We start from the raw sequence: 23,131 nt of genomic DNA on the forward strand, positions 1-23,131 counted from the left end.
AAGTGACAGCAAGACTTTGCCAGTTAAGTATATTTTTATGTCAAGAAGAAAAAATAGAAAATGCCAAACTATACCTAAAAGTAACTACAAGCATGTAAGCTAATAATATTACTTTGCACTTTATTCTTTAAAAGTCTCAGCTCTTCCTGTAAATAGTGAACTTCCTTTGATTCCTAGAAAGATCAACAAGAGTTGAAAGCATTTAGTAACTTGCAGGAAGTTGCTCAGCACTGCACCATGGTGTTTATAGTGAAGAGTTTGAAAGTCTGGCTGGTATGACAGGTTTTTCAGAGAGAAAGACATCTTCAAACAAAGAAGATCCTTTTTCAAGTGTAAGTCTTCAGGGATTTACTGTAAGTCACATAACTGTTAACACATTTAGGTTGATTGAATGTGAGAATGTTATATGTAGACATCAACYTTCAAAACGTTGTGATTTAGAGAGCTGCAGGTGTTGCTTTTGTAAATTTCATAGAGTTCAGTGCCAAAAGAGGACACAGTGTGAAAAATTATAAGCAGATCAACTCTTTTCAGTAGAGTGTATTGAAAAAGCTTTGTCAACGCCTGTGACTTATCTTTCCACTTCTCTAAAACATGCTACAGATGCAATTGTCTAATCTGACTTTTAGTCACAATATTTAGCTACCTGAAAGATAAAGTATAATAAGACACCATACATTTCTCCTTGTTCAGTCTTTCACAGTTTTGGAACTGGAAGCTTTTGAAAGCAGATGACATACTCAATTATTATCAAGTAAATTTTTTTATCTGTCATTTGATCACTTGTGACCATGGATGAAATGTAAAAAGACTAAACTTGCACTACAGGATTAGCCTGCAAAATATACTGTAATGTATCTAACATAAAAAATATAAATCATTTGTCAGAAGTTTTGGAATAATATTTTTATGGTTTTCAGGTAAGATCAGGCAAAATTCTGGTGATTTCTGTAATATCKTTCAGAATGTTACAGATCATGTTGTGCTGAAAAAGGAATTTTGAAGTCCCAGAATTCTGCCGTGACCTGGATTACTAGGGAAAAAGGATAATGTCTTAGTGTGTATTAGTCTTAGCTTCAAATGTTTATAGATCAGATTTTCTCCTTTAGTAAATCGATATAATTCCAATGACTTCAATGGAGCTATGCCAAGTTAACACCAGCAGATGAATCCAGTCTTTTGTTTTCTATCAAAAAACTCACATCTCATTCTAAAGATTATTTTAGGCTCTTTGCTGAGCAAACTGCTGTGRTTGTGAAAGTGTTATTCAGAGTTCTGAAAAAGTTCTCCAGACTGGTGACAGTACAAACCAGACTCTTCCACATTGTCAATACAACCCAGCTTTCTTTTTGAAGAGCTTTTCCCATAATTTGTAAAATCAGAAGAAAACGTTGTCATCATTTACTTTGGCTTTCTGTATTTATAGAGGTCATCATAATTTCTGAGCCAAAAATCAGGAAAGCATCCTGTCTAAATTTAGCCATTATTAATATTGAAAATTTTTAAGTCATACCACATGTAATTTACTTTCCCTCTTTATTTGCTTTCATATTTTTCACTACTCATTCGTAGTGTGAAAATGTTGAGCTTTAACTTTAAACAGTCTGTTCCTAGGGTCTTGTTCCRTACATGGTCACTTCAGTTCACAGCTGCTGTGCTCCTTAAAGCATCTCTTTGATATTYTTGTTCTGACACAGACTAAGCTCCAAAGATCTCTCCAGAGAAGAAGGAGCATCATAGTCTCCAAGACAGTTCAGTGAGTGACATCTTTCATGAAGAAATCACTTAAAACACAGACTAAAAGCCATGTGGATTTCTTTCTTTTCCAAGACTACCAAACTACTTTCTAATAATAACTAATGGTCACTTGTGTCCGGAGGTAGCTGCTGAGCTACAAAAGAAGGCATTAATTATCCATCACCTCAGGTACCGCTCTTACCAGGACATAAAATTTTCTTATCTTTCAGTACTGAAATTACTCATTTTGACTTCAGTGGCAACAGAGAAGTATAGGATGGAATTAATCTCACCCTGCTTTAAATGACTAAATCCTATCTACTTCTTATTTACTTTTTATAATCAGAAAAATGTAAGTATGAACTTCCGTGGCACCTCTGTCCCACACAGAGCTTGACAGATCATCTAGTTTGAGTGTTTGAGGTAACTGAGATTTCCATGTTGAAWCTCATGAGAGAAAGAAGATTCTGATGAGATTTAGGGAAGCTTCGCAGGAGAATGATATGAAGAGAAAATAAGGAAAACAAGAACTCACAGTAAATCTGAAGAAAGTGTAGAACCAAAAAGAAATCAAAGAAAGGCAAAGGAGTTCTTGGAAGACAAAGACACCAGCAAAACCCAGAGGTGCCACTGCACAGAGGTGGAAAGTCTCTGCTGTAAGAGTCCTGTGGCTCCAGTACTTGTTGGAGAAATCCAAAACTGCCAGAGACTGTGAAAATCACAAATCCAAGGAGTCTTGGCAAGCAACGTTTGTTTCTTACTGTCATGAAATATTTTGCCAATTGGGAAGGATRTAATCTGGAAGGCTTTGCCACTGTAAATTCTCAAAGAAGGAAACAATATTCAAGGGAAAGGGTGTTGTAGTGTACACTTATATGAACCCATTTAGTTATATTTTGTGTTTGAACTTGTAATGAACACCAGAGTTACTGCACTTCAGTAATTTTTTTTTCTTGTTCTCTCCATACATGCACATATGTAGAACCATATGTGTTTATTAAAAGACTAAGCTGCTACTGTCACAGAAGTAGGATACAACAAAAGGACAAAATACTGAATTTGGAAATTCCATTTCCCATGCTTTTACAGTACTGCATAAAATAAATCTATARATTCTGAGCAAGTTTAGGGTGAGATTACTGCACACTGATAGCTCAACCTGAAAAGGTTGAAAAAGGTTTTTTTCTAGATTAAGAGTAAATAACAAAGACTGTAATATAATCCTGGCAGCAGATTTCTACACTTACATCCAAAGTACATGTAGGTTTATAAAAGAACAGTGCAATGTCTTCAAATGTGAACCAAACCTTTTACTGAGCTATATTGCAGAGTCCACTGCTGCAATCAATACTCTGAAGACCCCTATTTTTTTTTCGGACAAGAGACATACATATACCTGACATTTCAGGAAGCCAGGTGAATAAATCAATTGCTAAACAAAAATGCACTTAATCATCTCTATTCTGGATGGATGTAGGTTGGAAAACCTATATGGCCCAWGTATTGTCTTCTGTTTAAAGCTTAGAAAGTAATCTGTGTTTCCTAAATGCAACATCCTCTTGCTGGGCATCGCTGAAACTGGAGTGATCACAGTGGCAACTAACTCTGTGCCAGCCAGTATTAGACAGATCTATTACTCAAACATAAGTTCAGGTACAGYTTGTTGTTACTTAATAACCAACAAATTATGTACTTTGTAAGTTTAACAGTTTTCCCGGAATATGTAGCAAAGATTCACACTTTCACTTTAACCTTAAATCGACTTGGCTGCATTTTCTTACTTAGTCAGCCCAAGGAGGAATTTAATATACACACGTAATTTATCTTTCCTTAATGGTTTTAAGCGGTGGCCATTACTGGACATTTCTCACGGCACTGCAAGTGATCATTAAACATACATAATWGCCCTACTAAATGCATAGATAGCTSTAATGCCAAAATTTTCCATGTTCAAAAGTACGTTTGTCCATAGAATGGCTGCTATGCTTAAAGGTGCCCCTTTACTTGACATTACTTAATAAAGCCCTTTGAGATAACCGCAGTGCAAGAGATGTTTTAGAAAAACRCAATTTTATTTCTTCTCTGCTTTAGCCCTAAGCAGATCAGCATTATTTGAACATCAGCAACMGCACTTCTTTACGATTTCAAAGTCAGATCCTAACCTCAAATTGGCAGWGCACCTCGAGATTAAAACTCTGCCCAGCACTCTCAGAAATGGATGTTTTCAGCAGAAAGAAGAGCAACGGGAGGTAACAACATGACAGTCTAAGACCACTCAATTAGAAGGTATATTAAGGTGCCTGTCATAAACACTCTCTCAGTAAACACTTTAAGAAAGGCATGAGGAAAAGGATGAAACTACTATGCTTGGAAAGRGTTTTGTAGCTGTTATTAACCTGGAAAAAAGGGCAAGATTCCTCCCAACCAACCTTTTCAGCAGAAAACTCTGTCATTTGCACTGCAACCACTGCAATCCCAAATAATGTCTTTTATTTTCAAAATGTGTAACCGTGACACGAAGAAAACACAAGTAGATGTCTGAAGCCTTCTATTTTCGACCAGTTGGAGCTACTGTCTGTTTASGAACACGGTGAGAGGTCTCTTCTCCGTAGCAAGAAAGCAGAGTGTCTCTGTGGCAGTCAGCCTAAGCCATGGGAGGTGGGAAGCAGCTGCAGGTGTTTTGGGGTCCCGCTGGTGCAGAGATGACAGCAGCTCGGGCTGCGTGTGACAGGGCTCTCAGCACACCCAACCCTCCCCAGCCAAACCCCATTCTCGGAGGACGTGCACCCAGCCCGCCATTTCCATTTTCGGTCCACGATCGTAGAGTTTGATCAACTCAACAGGCGCTTTCGTCCTGCTGGTACGCAAAAAAAAAAAAAAAAAAAAAAAAAAATTTTTAAAAATAAACAAAAGAAAAAAAAAAAAAAAAAAAAAAAAAAAAAAAAAAAAAAAAAAAAAAAAAAAAAAAAAAAAAAAAAAAAAAAAAAAAGGAACTGCTGGGTTGATCCCACCTATTTTGGCATTCTCCTTTCCAACCTGTCTCCCCCGTCCTGCGCGCCCTCCCCACACGGCCCGCGGGCCGACTCTGAGGGGGCCGGGCGTGCCTCACTCACTCCGGGCTCCCTCCGGGCTCCGGGCGCGGCTGGGGCCGGCGGTCCCCGGGCGGGCGGCAGAGGGCGCCCCGCGTTCCGCAGAGCGGGGCCGGGAGGAGCCTCCGGCGCGGCCGGGGAGGGACGGAGGGAGGGCCGGAGCTGCCACGTCCTCGGCGGCGAGCGGCGGGCGGGGAGCGCAGCCCGCGCCTCAGCCCCACGTGTGGCGGCGGAGCGGGGAAGTTGCCGGCGGCCGGCGCTGCGGACTCTGCCCCTCTCCCGCCGCTGCCCGGCCCTTCCCGTCCCTTGGGAGAACGCAGCTCCAAGTAAGGGCGCCTTGCGGCCCCGCTCCCGCCTGCTGTCCCGGGGGAGGCCGGTGGGTGCGGACGGCGCTGGGAAGGGGCGGTGTGAGCGCCTTGACGGGGCACGGGGCGAGCCCGCGGTGTCCCGGGGGAGCCGCGGGGCAGCGGGATTGCTCCCGGGAGGGACAACTTCCTGCGGACTTGGGCTCCGAGCGCTCCGTYCCGCGGCCGGGACGCCGCGGGGGAGCCCGGAAAGTTTGGGAAGGCGCTGGGCGGGCGGGGAGCCGGGARCGGGGAGCCGGGCGGATCGGAAGCYGGGAGGGAGCCGCCGCCGGGCCACGCTGCCGGGTGGCAGCCGCCGGGAAGCTCCACTGAGGGATTATCGAGGAACAGAACTGCTCCAAAGACTCGCAGAAGACTTTCGGGGTTTGTGTGTTTTTGCTTTTTCTTTTTTTAATCTACTCAATTTCGGTTCCCAGTTGCGAGTACAGTTGTGCCGGGAAACGACCGAAACCTGTGTTTAAGCAGCCAGCTGAGAAAAAAAAATCTCAGGAAAGCGTTAAAGGTGACCCAGGAAAGAATGAAAACAATCTGTTCTGAATGTAAAAACGTGGGGTTCGTTTCTTTTCTAAAGCACTGTACCTTTGTGCGTGTTTTGTCTCTGTGATGAGCTGTCATGAGTTCGGTGCATAGTTTTGTGGTTCTCCTTGTTGGTCACCTTAAAAAAATATTTTCTGCTGTGCWTCTAAACCAATTATATTTCAAACCTTTCTCCTGTTTTCTCTACTGTTTTAAATTTTCTCTTGTCAAAGAGGTTTCTATTCAGTGGTTCCTATCCTGCCTGACATTTGTRTGATATTTTTATCAGTCTGTGGGGTGGTGCCACCCTGGGTCGAACCTCTGGGGGTTTCTGTGTTTCTCTCAATTTTGAAAATTTGATTGTCAGTTATTTTTAGCTTGGTTCAGAATTTCCTCCTTCAAATGAACTGGAAGTCTTATAGGAATTCCCCAATGCCCGTTGAAAAAAAGTGAAATAAGCTTCTCATTGGTACATTTTTAATAACTTTTTGCTCTCYCTCTTTCTCTTAATTGCCTTTTAGTGGCCTATTTATAACGTACAGACCTCCTGAATTGAAGCTAAAAAGAAAACTGTTTTTAGAGTGTTGTCAATATTCGTTGATTTCACTGATCATTGTCAGATAAATGAACTGCTCCTTGCACAGCAATTYTAGCTCCTAGTTTCCCTCATGATTTGTGGGAAACGTAGTAGGGACATCTACCAACAGGAATTTTGGGTGCAGCTCCCAAATACTGCCCAATCTTTTGGGTGAACTAGGAACTGCCGGTTTGTGTTGTGCATTTTCCAGCCTGGACTTGCACGAGTCTCCGGTCTGTTCCTTGAGAGGGTTTTAGCAGAACTGTTGGCCACACATTCAGGGCGGCACAGAAAAAGCATGGACAGCACAGGCAGGCTTTCAGAGATAAAGACAAGCAATTTGCAGAGCTGGGCAGCTTCGCATGCTGCCAGGGTGGACTTTGGAAAGTTCTTCTAGGAAGTCCTGAGCACACATTGCACTTTTCTGGGATATGATTGGAGTTGACAGTCTGATGGGACTGGTTTGTGTGAGACATCAAATGTTGAGTAATGACTGCGTGTGCACACCGCTTGTCTGTGGAATGCTATCTGAACTTTGTAGCTACCCCGGAGCATGGGGTGGAAATTGTCCTGTGTGAGGGGACAACCCTCAKTCATGTTCCCTTGCTAATCATTGGCTCATTGCTGCTTGTTGGGCRGGAGGGTGTGTGCAGTAGCAGTGAGACTGTGGACTGTGCCCTTGTTGGTTGCTGCTATATGCTAGCAAAATGATTTTAATATTAAAAAAAAAAATCTAGTAATGTTTTTCCATGCATTAAATGAACAGGGAAATACTTTTGCATATATATATATATGTGTGTGTATATATATATATATGTGTATATATATATATATGTATATATGTATATAAAAGGTATGCATGATTAGGTGATACAACCTATTTTACGGGCTAGTAGATAGACTATACACTAAATATGAGATGATGGCAATGTAATGCAGTTTCCTTGTCTGTTTTCACAAATTTTCCTCCTCCATCATCTTCCTCCCTTTCCTGTTACTTTGAAGACCAACAAGGCTTGTCCCAGTGGTGGTGTTCCACCAAGAAGCAGTGGTGAAGTGAAGCTGAAAGAATTCCTCATGAAGTCACAGGAGACCGGTCCTGGTTCAGCAGGCAGCACTGCTGTCATGGGGACTGTATTCAGATACATTGATTGATCTTTTGCAATGGTATCAGGGTTTGAGGAACCTGACCACTAATTCTCTCTGCTGAATTGGGCTGGGCTTTCCTTTTACTGCCCCCAGCAGTGCTCCAGCTGCTCCCAAAGCTGTCTTGAGCATTTCAAGAGAGGATCTGGTTATCTCTTACTCAGGTGCAGGTGCCTCAGAATAAAATGATCTCTGTCTCCRTACTAATTTCTCCACCATGCACTGCAAAAAGTGTCTGGATTGACATCCATGAAGTGCAATAACAATTTGTATTGTGTGCCAATATAGATTTCTCTAGTTTTTGACTCATTGTGGAAATGCTGTCATGCTTGGCGAAATYATCCTGCAAAGAGATCTTGGCTGTTGTCTTCTCTGGAGATGCCCAAGGCRAAAGACCATACAGCACTATACAGGGCCACCAGTGATGTCAGGGCTGTAAGACSAAAATTCTGTAAGCAGGTGAGATTGTTTGTTACAGGGTGAAAGATCCTGAGGTCTCCATGGTTGTGTTGCTTTGTGTTGCTCCCTTTTTGTTTTGTTGTTTGTTGAGGGTTTTTTTTTTTTTTAATTGTAGCAGTAACAGGTTTCTAGTTAGTGCTGCATAAAGCTGAGAAGTTACCTTCCTTTCTGCTCATTATGGGACAGAGTTATGTTGACAGATGTGGCCTGTGTGAGGATTTGCTGAGCTCTTAATCCTGTTTGTGGCTAATAGGCCATGCTAATATGGCAGGACATCTCTTTCAGTATATAAATGTTCTAACTGCTCACCRCCTTAGGGAAATGTGCTGTTAAAATGCTGTAATTGTCTTAGCAGTAGTGACAGGCAATGAAGTTGTAGATCTAATATTCTGCAACTGTGCAAAACTCCTCCCCCACCCTTTTTTTGGGTGGTTGTCTTTTGGGTTTTTTTGGGTTGAGTGTGGGGGTTTTTTTTGTTGTATTTTGTTGTTTGCTTGGTTTGGTTTGGATTTTGGGTGGTTTTTTGGTTGGGTTTCTTTTTTTGGGTTGGTTGGTTGGTTGGGTTTTTTTTTTGAGAAAAGTATTTTCACTTGTTAAGACAAACCCTAAAATAATTTCTGTAATAAGGAATAAGGAATCAGGCTTTGTACACTGAATGGSGGAAACAGCCAGAGATTAGATACTTTTGAGCCCTCGAGCACATGTATATTTTGAGGGGATGAGAATGTATGGTAATATTCTMACTGTTGTCTTTTGTCCTATCACTAGTTAGTTTCAGGGTGGGGGGTAGGGTTTTTTTTTGTCTTCTTTATCCTTCTTTGTTCGTTGCATTGTGCAGCAGTTTCAGGTGCACAGAAGTTAGCCACTTCCTACTCTCTTAAAAGTGCGAGCTCTGTGTTTTTGAGTGTCAGTGTACCTAGAATTTTGTGACCRGTGTTGTAATTAAAAATCTTGTAGAATTTCTCAAAAGGTAGGGCATGCCCCAATCAAATTATTCTGCATTAAAGTTCTGAAAGTGCAAGCATAATTTTAAGTATATTAGCAACCTGACAGACAGCTTATCTTTCTAGTCCATCGGTGTGCTGGTCGAAACTTAATGTAAATGAAATGGTGTGCAGTGACAGGACTTTCCACTGCAGTTTCCGGTGAGTGCAGAAAATGCCACTTTGCCCCCTTTGTAAATAATATGTGTTATTTAAGTAGCTACTTCATTGACCAGCCKCTTTCTTGGGGCCAGAGGAGTTACATTGTGTAGTTTTGTGGTGAGATTCTTTGGGGATAAAGAACTGTTGAGCTAAGTACCTGCCTACCTTCCTTCCTGTTTGCTCCTGTGCAGTATTAAAGACATGTTAAAGACAGGGATCTTAATTCCACGTTACCCAAGAATTCAGTGGGAGGTGTTGATAAAACCAGAAACTGGAGCTKGATTTGTAGGTGGAAGATGGATGGTGATTTGTGACACTGACTTTTGCAGTATGCAAGACACTTGGTTGTTAGGTTTTCTTGAGTGGAGGTTGCTAACAGTGCTGCACTTGTATTTTGCCGTCTGTAACTGCTGCTTCTGTGACGATAATGCATTCTCTAATTGGCTTATAAAAATGAGACACAATAATACAAAAATTCAGTATTCTGAATTTTCAGAATTCAGCCAATCTTGAGGGTTTTGTTTGTTTTTTTTTCTTTAAATAGGTAGTAACAATAATGCTGGGCTTTTCCCAGTCCCCTGCAGGTGTCTGTGGACCTGGAGGTAAAGGGATGTAGCAGAGGAGTCTGAGTGCATGCAGAGTGGGTGGTTTCTGATCTGCTCAGGTGGGTATTGACTTTCTGTGTTATGGCAGAAGGTCAGAGGAGACAGGTTTACAAGGTTTTGTGAAATGGCCAGATGTGTGGAAGCAGGAATGCTGAAACTCATTATTGGACTTACCAAAGCYTGTGAACCAGGCTAGAACGTGAGCTTGTGACTGGTGCCCTAAGCCTTAGTGCCAGCTAACCTCTTATCCGATCCCTTTCATGATTTTTATTTTATCTTGTTTGGATTGCACATGTTTTCCATTGGACGTTTTTTTCCTGATGCTTTTCTTTGCCCTGATATTTTTCTTTCATATTTACCCCCAGCTGCTCTTTGTCAGTTTGTCTGATGTTTTTAATTGCATTGTTAGATTTTTCTCCTGTACACCACTTAGGTGGTTTACATTTGTTCTTCTTTTATTTTTCTTACATTTTTTTTTAACTCTTATCCTTAGAGAAACTAGTTTTACTCTTAGAGACCAGCCCTTTCTTATTGATTGCCAGCTGCTTTTATTGAAGCTAATTTGCATTCTCTACTCTTATTTTGCTAGACAGAGGACTAGTGATTTTAAGTAAAGCTCTTTCCTGAAAGGTTTTGCTCAGAAATTGTCTCTGTATTTCACAGAAACAATAAAGAGCAGAAAGAAAATAAAGAGCAGTATCAGTGCAAAAGCTGCTTCTGCCTAAACCAATGTGTTTGTGTCTTTGTCACATGAAGAGTAGAAATGTGGCCAGCCCTGCTGCAGGCTCCAGTGACTTTTTCAGGCTGAACTGAGCTTGTGTGATGAGGGGAGTGCAGAATGATGTGGCCATATATTTACTTACACGGGCACCTCTTAGACTCTGGCAGTAACAAACCAAATTGATTTTGATTGTGAATGTATTCTGCCTTGGTAGTGCTGTGATTTTTTTTTTTCTCCATGCACTGGTCTAAAAGTGTTTATGAAGAATAAGGATGTACCACATTTAGAGTTGAAGAGCTGTGGTTGCACGATTGCAGACTTGGGATAAAAAYGTTAAATGAGATGAGGAGCTTTAACATTTAAAGTACCACTTGCCTTCAGATAGGCTCTTTTGAGAAGGGTCTCTAGTAAGTCTGCTCAAGCCTTATTAGTTGCTAAGCATAAAACCCTTGTGTTCAGGTCATGTTGGTTTAGGGCTTTGTATGTACTAGAGGTATGGATAATCATGGTTTGGGTTTACAAGACCTCAGCGTATCCATCTCCTTCTCAGACTGCTTTTGGTTTATAAATTGGTCTCAYCGCTTTTTCACCCAATGTCAGTTTGGTTTGACACCTTGGCTTTGCTTGTATATTTGGAAAGGAGTTCTCTGACCATGGGACAGTGCCTAGTGTCAGGTCTGGAGGGAAGGTGTGTTATATAAATCTGCTATTAAAATGCATTGCAGTGCTTTGCCTCTCAAATGTTTATTCTTAACATGGCTGCTTACTGGTAATGATATGTCAATAGCATCATTGCATCATGATAGGTAAGTGGCTGTCATGATACAAATAAGATATAAGATCCCAGACCTTTTAACAGACCTACTGGTRTCTGTATAAAATATTACTTTGAGCCTGCCGTCATGATGAAAAGACTCAGGAAATTCACCTGTGGTTGGTTGTTTTTGCAAATTTAGGTCTGCTTAGTARCCTGTACATTTATTGTGCAGGGTCTGGCCATCAGCAAAATCTTCATAGCCTACTTTGAATGGAAAAACATACAGTTAAAGTCTAACATAGTTTAGGACAGAAACTGAAGGATAACTGTGTTTTAAGTGGCTTGAGAGGTTTAGGTATTAATGCKGCACAGCATCAGAAAAACTCAAGTTTTCTGAATTCGTAACTGTAACAGGACAGCCTTGTATTTAATAATCTGTGAAGTATGTTTGAAGGCTTGGAGTCTTGGAGTTAGCTGTGATGAAGTACTTTTGCATAGGGGAAAGGGCTGCATGTTAATTTTTTTGCCTTAATGGTAGGATTTGATGCCATCACTCAGGAGTCTTGATGTTGATTCTTGGTGCTGATTTATTATTTCAGTCGGCAGAGCAAGCAGTTTCCCTCCATTGTTTAAGTCTTTCCCACAGTTTTAAGAGAAATACTTAAGAGTACAGGAAATGGTGTCTGTAAAAGTAAGATTTGGTCTGAAATCTGATTACCTGAACTATTGCTAAGTCTTTTACACTTCTAAAAGTTGAAGATGACTTAGTTCTTTCTGTTGATAATTTATTTAGCATGTTAAACTCTATGTACAGTAATTTCCAACAAACACACTTTTAATTTTCTTTTAAATTGCATTATAAAAGAATGCAAATAGAAATATTTGTATACAATAATTTTGTTGTTTTTCCCCGTGTCTTCCAGCTATAGCACTGCCTTCCTGATTTGGGAGAAATTAAAACCTTTCTGTTCCAGAACAAAATGCAGAAGCCAATAGTATGAGTGAGAATCCATTTGACTTTTAAAATTTTTGTCTTTCATAATAACAGGATGGGTTATTACTATTGAATATAATGTTGTTAAAAAAAGTATTGAATTTACTATATGCATAAGGGAGGAGCAGGGAGAGTTTCAAACACCCCAAAAGAGCTGTAGGAATAAATYTTTGGAGCAAATTCAGTAACAAGTAGGAATATTTGAGTTGGTTTGTATGTCTTAACAYTGATCTCCTCCTGAACTAATTACAGTCCTCCTAACACACACAGAATGTAGCTATACAATGCCTTGCAGACTGACCTACACTCCTCTGCACACATTTCCAATTAGGCAGGAGCAGTATCTTCTGTGTAAGCCTTAGAGCTTTGTTATTTCCTTGCTGTTCTCGGTGTAAAATGCAGTGCTGAGAGACTGGCCTTTTTTAKCTTAGGCACAGCATCTGGAGCTGCTTTGCATCTGATCCCCTCTGAACAGGAATGAGGTGGGTCGTGAGTGTGGTGTAGCACCCTGTCATACCCCATGAGTGGTGCTGGTAAATCAAGGCTGTTGACAGCTGGCTTAGCTGTTTTWTTCATGTTCTCTTTGGAACAAGATRATCTTTAAGGTYCCTTCCAACCCAAACCATTCTATGATTCTCTATTTATGTTCCTAAAATGCCCAAGTGCCAGTGGGAGTCCCAGCTGTCCTTTGTGACTGAAAACCGTGTATGTGGTTTAGGGATTGATGTGATTTCTTTGGGGTGGGCTTTTAAAATATTTTGTTCCATGGTATTTTTGTTGGGTTTTTGGCGTTTTTTTGTTTGTTTGTTTTAGTTTGGGGTTTTTTTCTGTTTTGTTTGGTTGGTTTTTTTTAAAGTTGGGTTTCTTTTGAGGTGTTTTGGGAGTTTTTGGAAGAAGGCACCTGTGCAGTTGCTGTGAAACCTTTTACTCCTGGATGTGTTTTGGCAAAAATTGGTTTTTGTCTTTTTTTTTTTTTTTTCCCAATGCTTTACAGAAGAGTGAAGAGAACTCCTCTGCCCCCTAAAGCTTTTCTACTTAATGCACTTTCTTGACCTTTTCAACCACTTTGTGCTTTTGCAAGGATCTAAACCTGTATATTTTACGTATTCTGTGTTGCTGAACTAACTGACAAATTTGGGGGTTTGAGAGATAGAARCTTTGATGATAAATGCATTTTTCTGTTGTATAACTTTATCTGTATTCTCTGTGCTGGGCACTCATGAAGGAGAAATTCAGTGTGAAGAGAGGTCTTGTGACAGTTTTGCCCTTAGCAACCCTTAGAAGCACAGGAGAGGAAGAATTAAAGGAAGGAGCTGCAGTGTGCAAAGTCTGAAGAATTAACATCAGTGCCTCTTCTTACAGTGGAAAGAGTTGACTGGAGGAAGAAATCTTTTCCCATGGTATTGGTGGAAAAGTACAGACAATATTTGAGACGCAGATAAGGCCTCACAAGCAGCAGAAGCATATCACACTGCAAGAGCTTTCTGGACTGTGATCAATGTTCTAAAATACAGTTTAAGAAACAAGCAACARAATTCATTTTCCAGGGATTGAAAAGACTTCCAAATAGTGAAACCTGTTCATCTGCCAGCTTCAAATGTAGTTGATAATCCTCATATAGAGCAAGTCAAAGTATTTTTAAGCTCGACCTTATTTTAATTGAAACGAGGTGTCATGGCAGAATATACCACATTGCATGTTTGCTGAACAGCATATATTGTTGGGATAAATGACTGAAAACTTTGCTGCTCTATTTTAGACCAAATTTTTTTTGTTGCTGGGATTTTTTTTTGTGCAATGAGTGGGTACAAACCTTTTGTTGAGTATTTCTGTCTATGTTTTTATTCATTGTGTGAAAATATTATGATGCTGTGTTACCAAAACAAAAAAAAAAATCAGGTTGTAGGCATATATTTTAATATCMTTGACATTTTTTCCTATAAGAATTACAGCCAAAGGTGTGCTAAGCTTGAAGAAGGATATAGTTGCTTTCYGAAATAAATTCTATTTATGAAAGTTTATTTCAAGTTGGCTACAGGAGAATGAGCATTCAAGGCTCAGAGCATATAATGTTTTCTTTGGAAAATATATTTTTAAAGGTTGCTAATCTTTTTCCTGCCTAGGAAACCAAGGAAGTCAAAGAGAAAAGGAGATTATGGACATATTTGTTATTCAATGCTGTGTTGTTTCTCTGACTTCCATCTTCTACGCAGTTAGAAACTCTGCAGGAAAGGGATATGTGACTTGTGTTGAAAACTTTCAGGTTTCCTGTTTCTCTGGGCAAGTAGGTTTCTAGCTGAGCACGTTAGCTTTTACTGCTGGGCTGTATCTTGCCATATTTTCCTTTGCCCTGGAAAATTTTTGGTCTCCGCTGTTTCTGACCACCCGGGACAGTTGGGAATCTCTTCCTTCCAGTCTCATAACACCAGCAATGCAGTGGTACCAGCTATGTGCAAGCCCCTTTGAATTTTGCTGTCAGTTCTATTTCTTGTGAATAAAGTGTTTCAGAATTCCAGGGAGCTGTGAATATAAACGTATCAATTATGTGTCARCACAACAGCATCTGTCGTTGAAATTGGGTATCATTTATTTGGCATCAGTATAGCAAAGATTTGGCTGACAGCCAGAGTGAAATATTCCAGCAGAAACTGCTGCAACAGGAGCCATCTCTGAAGTAATTCTCTGAAATTCAGGTGTTCTAACATCATCTTTTAATAAATTCCCAAGACATGAGGTACCTTAAGCAAAAAGCCTTTCATATTCCACATTCTCTTGCCTACTGTTACTTCTTTTTCATGCCCATTTTTTTGTTATTCCTGCTCTTGGAAGAGATACATACAAGGTTCTGGGATGCATATATCCCATTATTGATTATCCTTTTTTGGCTTTCCACTTCTTATTTCAACACTGTTTACGTTAAAATTCCAAATGAATGAATCAGTGGGGCCTGCTTTGGGAAAACTTTGATTAAGTATGAAAGAGACAAGGCTTTCAAAATAGGAGAGTAAGAAATTGTCCCTTGTAAAAGATGTGTATTTTGGGGGGATTGCGYATTTTTTAATTTCTGAATAACTTTGCCTCTTCCTTGTTTTTTCTTAGATAATTTTCTTAGATCTAAGTATGTTTCACATTTCCAAAGATGTGAGTCAAAACAGTAATTTCAGAAAGTTAGGAAAACTCGAGTAATACACTCMATTTGTCACAGACATAACTGCCATGGTTGAGTAAGTATATTACAGTACCTGTGGGAAATGGGGAACTCAGATCACTTTGTTTTTAAAGATGATCTTTATCATACTTGAAGGAGGTGAAGAGGTAACTCTGTGATGTAATGGTACAGCTTGTAATAATCATCTGGTTGATTCTGATACCTGTTTAAAAAAGRAAGCAGGAGGATCAGAGTTGGAAAGGAGAAAATATAGCAGAAAGACTCAGGATCATATAGCATATGAAACTGTTTACCTTGTACCTTTTTACTGACTCTTGGCTCCAGACAGTCCCCACCCCTTCATCAAATTAAAGTTTTTCACTTGTGTGCTAAACCCCCCTCCTTTCTAGGAAAACATTAGGAACAATACAGAGATAAAACCAATTAGGAGAAAACACACATTGGATTTTCAGTGCTTGAAGGAAGAGCTTGTAGAATAAAGATGAACTGCTTTTTTAAAGGTTTTCTAGATTTGTTGTTTTTGTGGGTTCCTCCCTTCCTCCCTGAGGTTTGAAGTCCTATGAAGTTCAGTTTCTCTTAGAGGGGAGAAAACAATGAAAGGGAGGGAGAGCTGTCATATTGTCTGCATTGTAAATAGGTTGGTTTCTCTTTGGGTAGAAAATAAATAGTAAATTTGGATTAGCTCTTAACTTCCTTCTCTCAAAAGAAATCACAAATCTAGAGTTAAGTAATGAAACCTCTTTAGGAAAATCAATGTTACTTTATCCAAGCTCACTTTATTCAAGAGGGTCAGCTTTGTTGCTGCCCTGGCATCGTTTGAATTTAATGATTAACCTCTTAATGGCTGTTCGTGTAACTTCCATCTGGTATTTTATATAAGCATTAGCCAAGATGATAGCAATGCTGTAGTAGAGCAGTATGTACTATTCAGGGAAAAACCTCATTCCAAATCCTGTATGCAGCATGCATCAGCCCCAGTGAAACTGAGAGAAGCCCATTAAGAAATCCGATTAGCTGTCTGCTCTCTAGGTGAGTTAAAATCTCTGTCCAGTGTGGTAATCAGTGATGTCTAACTGGTGACTTATCCGGTAATAGTGCTGTCGCCTTTTATAGTGGTGCCTCTCTTGCAGTTCCGCCTGCCTTGTGTATTCATTTTAGCCACAYAGGACACTGAGCAGCCAAGTGAGACCCTGTAATAAATTTTAAAATCCTCTTCAGAGCTGAAGCCAGCACTTCGCGTTCTGTTGTGTTGCCCTTTGTTCCAGCAGGTTTCCTTGTGAGATCTCCAGGTGTCATGTAAGCGGTAGCACACAAGATGGGGGAGGGAAAGTGTGCTTTGTGTGAAAGCAGCATGCAAAAGTGCAGCATTAGGTTCAAGTTTCGAAGCAAAGTAATGTCAAGTACTAGTTAGTATGCTTTCTCCAGCAGTAATTTTCTACAGGTGAAAAGAAAAAGAAACATATCATTTTGGGAAAAAAATAATGAAAAATATTTCAAAAGTAGCTGTAGTTAATAGCCKATAAAGTCTAAATTGTTTTCCCGGTCAAACGCAGAATGTGGGAACGGGCAATTCTAATGTCAGCAGTTTTTGATGTGTTTATTTCCATAAAATACAGATCTGATGTCTCTTCCATTTCCATAGATGTTCATGTCCATGGAGAGATGCGGCTGAAACTTGTGGAGCACTGCAATAGCAATCAAGATGAATTGCCAAGTGGGAACTRAACTTTTCATCAGCTCTTGCCACATAAATACAGTCCTGAATCTTTCGAAAGTGTCATCTCTTGGTAGTTAGTTCCCACTAGTGTTCACCTTCTGTATTTTGCTTTCACTTGAATGAGGTGAATTTAGACTGCAGCTGTCTTGATGGTTGGATTTTTTTWAATTGTTGTGTACTCTTTGTGGATTCCATCAAGTTACTGTGATCTCAGCCATGCTTTGTACTTTATTTTAATTTCATTCCAAACCTGCTGTTGTGAAATATATTAATACTGTGTCATTTCTGTCTAGAGGTTTAATTTTAAGCTGTTCTTAGCATCCCCACCTGATCGGAAGTTCAGTGTGCCCTCAAGTAAGGTGAGGTGATACAGCAGTACAGCACAGTAGRTAAAAGGTTATGCTCCTCTCTTCCCCTTCTCAAAAGTCTGCTTTGTGGTTGTAGGTCTAGTTTCAAGTGTTGGCTTATTTGTGAAAAGAAATCTCACTTCTCTGTGGGAAAGAGGGGTAGGCAATGGCTGATGGCCTGTATCATAAGAGGAGTAAGCACGTCTGATACCTCCAGCCCTTTGTAGAAAAAAGATGGTTCTCAGAGACCTGCTGGAGGTGGTGTGCATTCTCCTCACCTTGACATAGACAGAATGTGCTTCTTGATTCCCTTGGGTTTTGGAGAGCCATGTTCAGGAGTATGGGTACATTGCAATTGGCATTATTTAGAATATCCAGGCTTTGGATGGCTTAGTAGGAGGCTCTGTTAAACCACTGCCTGGTTTTCTGCTCAGATATTTGGTTTATTTCCCTCTCTGTGTTGAACCTCCATTGCTTTTCTTAGTCTTCTCTTTTCTTTCCTGTTCAAATTAGTGGCAGTTATGGAGGAAATTAATATTTTGTTTTCCTTTACACTTAAACCAGAAAWTCAAAGGACAAAATGCCCCTTATTTCCTCTTAGGAGTGAACTGCTATTTTTTAGATATTTGGGTTGCTAATCTACTTCTGGCACCCCAGATCTTGTACTGAGGATCAGCTTGTTTGCAGCAGTGTTTGCAAGACCATTTCAGTACATCTCACTATTTTCAAGTCAGTATTGCAACCTTATATAAGCCAGTCTCCATCCACTTAACTCCAGGACAAATGAGGTGATTAATATTTATATAAAAGCTTTCATGTTTCCACAGTGAAATTGTCTCAGTTTGAAAAGGTGTCTTTTTCCCTGTTGGTTTGGTGTGAAAAAGCTTGCCAAGGCTTCCAGCAGCACTGCTTCAGACAGGCATCAGCAGAAAAGCTGGGGTCATCTTTAATTTGGTATTTCATTTTGTGAAATTGCCTGCTCCAAAAGAAATAAAACATTTACATGTATATTAACCAATGTTTGCCAGCTCTTGGAATAGAGCCAGTTCTTTCAGGGCCAAACAAGGGCTCTGAGTGAATGAGTAATAATCTGCTATTGTCACTCCTAATTTATGGATGGGTAGAAAGAGCAATGTTTGCCATTTTAAGTTGTCCTATTCACTTGAAAGACTAGAAATCATGATTAGCTGTTGGCTTGGAGTATCAATAGCATGTCTGTTTATAGCTGGCTTACTCAATATAGATGGTGCAAAAGTTCAAGAACTCTCCTCACCATAAGAWGTAATTGTGGAAGATGATGAGAGCACATGAAGGTTACAGATGTTTTAGGACAGTAATTTGGAAGCCACAGCCAGAGGCTGAATGATACATGGCATCTGTCTCCTCTTATAAATGACATGCAAGGTCTCTCTGTGCCTCGTTTATTTTCTGAGGAAATCTGTATTGTCATCTTGCTYATGTTAATAGAAAATTAAAAATCCATGGATTCCCAAGATCATGGCTGTGCCAGCTTTTGTTTCTGATAGATAAGAGGAGGCCATACYACTGATTATTTTACAATAATGTTTTCCTGTCTCTCAGCCTTCTTATTTGCTTAATTTTCCAACAAATGCAGTTAAAACAGTTTTGGAAGCTTTGTTTTACACATTCATGAATATGCTTTGTTGGGAAGTTAACAGCAATCTTGCCATGATCGGGGCAAATAAAGTCAGCMATGAGGCTCTCTTGTTGAGAAAGAGGCATGTTTTGAATGGGAACACTTCAAATCCTACCCTATAAAGCTTGTATTAAATACAGCAGAGAGGAATAGCACAGCTCCTCTGGAGTAGAAGTTTATGGGAATGAGAGTCACTCTTGAGATTAAACTGTCCACAGAGTGTCCTGTGAAGCCTTTGGTGAGGTCTCCTGACCGATTGTGGAGGAGGCTGCTCTATCACACTTAAATATGTAGGCTGGAGATGGATGAGAAGTACGGACCTCAGCTGTCAGCCACTAAAAGCAAAGACACACAGTGTAGAGGTGAGATCCATCAGTGATGTCTGTCGTCTCTGATGGATGGACTCTCCCATCCACTTCTTTCGGTCTTTATTTTACTTCCATGCTGCTTTTTTGCTCTGTGCTGGTTTGTCTTTCTTTTMATCTTGCTTCTTTTCTTGTGCACTAAGGGGGCTCTCTCTGTCTGGGGTTCATTATCTTGCTCTCCTACTTGCAGTGCATCACAACTTTTTTCTTCCTTTTCCCCCTCCGCATTAAACTTGCTATCTGTCATCTTGTCAAATGAAATAACAGCAAGAGTGGTCGGTGTTGATGTTGTAGATACCAGGATGTCCACAGCCCAGTATGCAGCCATTAATATTCTGTCTGTAAGCTGTGGAAGAGAGACTCTGAAGAGATGCCTAAGGACATGATTCCTCAGCCCCTCCGAAAGGTCAGATGTAGGACTTCTGTACTGTGTAGCCTTAGCTGTCACTTAGTGTTCACAAGCACTTGGATAAGATTAAAAACTAATATATCCCTCTTTTGAGAGAAGGTCAAATAGTACGTGATTCAAGYCCTGCATGTACTGGATCATGGCAGGAACCTTTAAACAGTCATTCCCTGCTCATGCACAGCCCTCAAAACCATCCATAAGTCCCAATGCTAACTTGACTTCCACTGTTGGAGTCCCAGGAGCAACTTGGTTTGATTGTTGAGTGCCTGCTGTTGAATTGACAAGAGTGATCTACTGAATACTCCATTAAAATGATACATGCATATATAAAACACATAATAATACATGTCAAATGTGGCTGGTTTAAACAATGAAGCAGAATGAGTCGTATTTTTAGAGCTGATATCTTAATAAAATCAGCAATATCTTAATAAAAATGGGGTATAGGGAAGAACTAACTATACCAGAATACAGACAAAAAACTCCCAAACAAAACACTAAAGGGGAAAAAAAMCAAAAAAACAAATCTAACAAAAAAGCAACACCCCAAAGGGGAAAAAACCTCAACCAATCCACCCAGCAGCCTGGAGCAATGTTTATTGAAATTGCTTTAAAATATGAAACTATTAAAATTAATCCAAATCAATCTATACAGAGTAAGATAGAGAGATATGTGCTTAGATCTCAGCAGCAGCAGGTGCTTGCAGTATTATAAATAGAAAGCAATACAAATTGAGGTGCTTATTAAATTTGCCTTTATGATGCTTTGAAGGATCGCTGCAAAACAGAAAAGAAAAATTACCAGAGGCTCTGGATTAGAAGGATGACTTAAATAGCTGTGCTGCCAAAGGAAACAGAACATAAACTAGAATAAGTGATAGACTTGTTCAGAAAAGGTTATCTAATAGTGATTTGTCTRTGGCATGGTGAGGTTGGCCAAGAGCTTTGGAGGGATGTGATTGAACACAGGAGGGCTGAATTTTTTTCATCAGTTTTAATGCAGTATTGAGTTTTAATATATTTTCCAGGAGATTGCACTGTAATCCTTTCTAGTGCTTACATTTCCCAAGTTTTCCTTGTTTCCATCTTCTTCTTCCTCCAGCTGAGAAAACCTAATTCTGCAGGAAATGTTCATATTTGTGACATGGATTCATTCAGGCTTTTTGCTGCCTTTTTGCRTAAGGCCTTGGTGAGGTTTCTGTATTTCATTTAGCATTTTCTAAAATTCTTGAAACACTGTAAGGCCTCCACAGAGAAGTGGCTGAGCAGAGCAACTAAAGAGTCATCAAGTAAACCAGATCGGAGCAGCAGGCTCAACTGGCAGCCTTACAAAAATAGATCAAAATCTGCAATGTTTTTCTCTTTAACGAGATACTCAAATTGGTTTAATTTGGCAGGGAGCATACCAGGAAATCTTAACATGGGAAAACAAGTGCATTGTGGAGCAGCGAATTGCCCTGTGCAAGATCTGCTCTCCCGCTTTTTGTAACAAAACACAGGCATACTTGTGGTAGAGAGAAGGTCTGTGATGGCGCAGTATTGCTCCTGTACCCTTCTCCTTGGGTCACTGTTTTGGAAAATGCCTGGCATAGAAACAGCAAGGGCATCTAGGTTGGAAATGCTGGTAACTTGTGCAGATCCAGARCAAGTCATATCATTGACTCCACTGAATGAAGGGGGAAAAGGAACATGTGTAGACACCTGGACTCCTGGCACCCATATCCAGATCTCCCTGGCACTGCACGCATGGGCTTACAGTAGCTAAAGGGGCTGGTATGCCATACCAACATTCAATGTATTTTCCCTATTATTAGGAAATCAGTTGCAACCATGTCTTTGTGCGTTGCAGGACAAAGACAACTGAAGCAGTACATAAGYGTGGCTACCCTTGGAAAAATTCAGCCAGGAGTGAAGCTGGTGTCTTGCACTGAGCTTGCTGGGGTTAATGCAGTATCGTGTATCACTGGTGACACTGAGAGCACTGTGAATGTGGCAGGTTGCTTTAAAAACAACCTGAGTGGAAAAGGAGAYTGTACAAGGCTAAATAAGAGGGTTGAATGTGAATACTGTTGCACGGAGGAGGTGATGTTTTGGTCTTGGTAAGTGCTTTARAAAGAAGTCACTTGTACTTTGCTGTGTTGAACTGTGGTACTGATCAATAGCTGTTTCTGAATKTTGTAGAGGAACTTTTGAGACATCCTTCTCTGACTACCTGGGCTTGCTCACAATGGATTGCATTTCCTTTTGCTTCCAAGTTTTTGAGCTGGGGGAAAGTCTTGGCAGTAGAACTGTAAATAAGAATATATAAATAGGTGGTGCAAGAACAAGTGTTGCAGAGCTGATGAGGCAAAACAGGTTTGTGTTTATAGAGTGGCTTTGCACAAAAACTCCCTTTGGTTAGACTGTGACAAACCTTAKTCTTTCTGTTTGTAATTTTATTAAGGCTTAATTAAACTTTCTGCTTTTGAATTAGTTTACATTAATGTCACACTGTCTTATTATGTGTATGTTGACAGACACACTAATTGATCAGCCTAATCCAGCTGTATTTAATTATGTACCTTCCCCTTAAATAATTGCAAAGGGTCTATCAATCATGGCAGGAAAGCCGACTGCTTTATTATAATGCGGGATTGTTTAGTGAAATGTAATAAGACTTCAGGTTTAAGCTGGGAAGTAAACAGAATGAGATTTTACTGGGACCAGTAATAGGAAGAAAAAATTCCCCACCCATCCTGTGTTGCAAGTCTCAGTTCTTATCTTCCCTCGCCCTGCCTCAAAAAAAGGGAAAAAAAGGTGCCCTGATTGTATTGTTTTCACACAGATGTTGAGAACATTTCTGTAACTGAAAGGAATTTGGGAAAGATGCAGATTTCTGGCTGCTGGAGGAAGAGCACTAGCCTAGACCTGGGGTGCTCTTCCAATGTAAGGTGGAGGCTTTTGTTTCATGTATTGATACCTTGATTATCCAGATTAAATGAGAGTGTATAGAAGGCAGCAGAAGTGGGAATTAAATTTGCCAAACAGCAACACTACATAAGCTCTAAAATAAAGCTTGGAAAGCAAGTAATGAGGGAAGTAACACAGGTACCTGCTTCATTGATTGTATTTGGGTTGATCTCTGTGTGATGTAGTTACTCTCCAGTGTCATGCAGTCCTTCCCTGACACATGTAGAAGCCGGGGGAGATGGGCATGTTGCCARCAGAATTTCCTCAGCCTCCTACTGGAAAACTATCCGTGCCAAGAAAAGCTTGAAAAACCAGAACTTCAGACAAGCCCCGAAGGGGATGAGTTTGAGATCTGAACCCCTTATTCACTATGTTCTGGCATTGCATCCAGCTTCTTTTAAATCTCT

At 40.2% G+C, this 23,131-nt stretch overlaps 1 protein-coding gene across 3 annotated transcripts in view; it reads left to right on the plus strand.

Moving 5' to 3' along the window:
- The first annotated feature begins 4,987 nt into the window (after window positions 1-4,987).
- Window positions 4,988-23,131, plus strand: part of SMCO4 (single-pass membrane protein with coiled-coil domains 4) — a 28,747-nt gene continuing 10,603 nt past the window's right edge. The window contains exon 1 of one of the 3 annotated variants that reach the window (XM_057375890.1): window positions 4,988-5,202. The gene's annotated coding sequence lies outside the window, so the exon portion shown is untranslated. Of the gene's footprint in view, window positions 5,203-5,285; window positions 5,555-23,131 lie in introns of those variants that run through there. The other 2 variants (XM_057375892.1, XM_057375889.1) reach the window with 2 other exon arrangements.

The sequence above is a fragment of the Malurus melanocephalus genome, unplaced genomic scaffold (assembly GCF_030028575.1).
Source record: "Malurus melanocephalus ecotype Western Australia unplaced genomic scaffold, MMel_1.1 scaffold_262, whole genome shotgun sequence".
NCBI lineage: Eukaryota > Metazoa > Chordata > Aves > Passeriformes > Maluridae > Malurus > Malurus melanocephalus.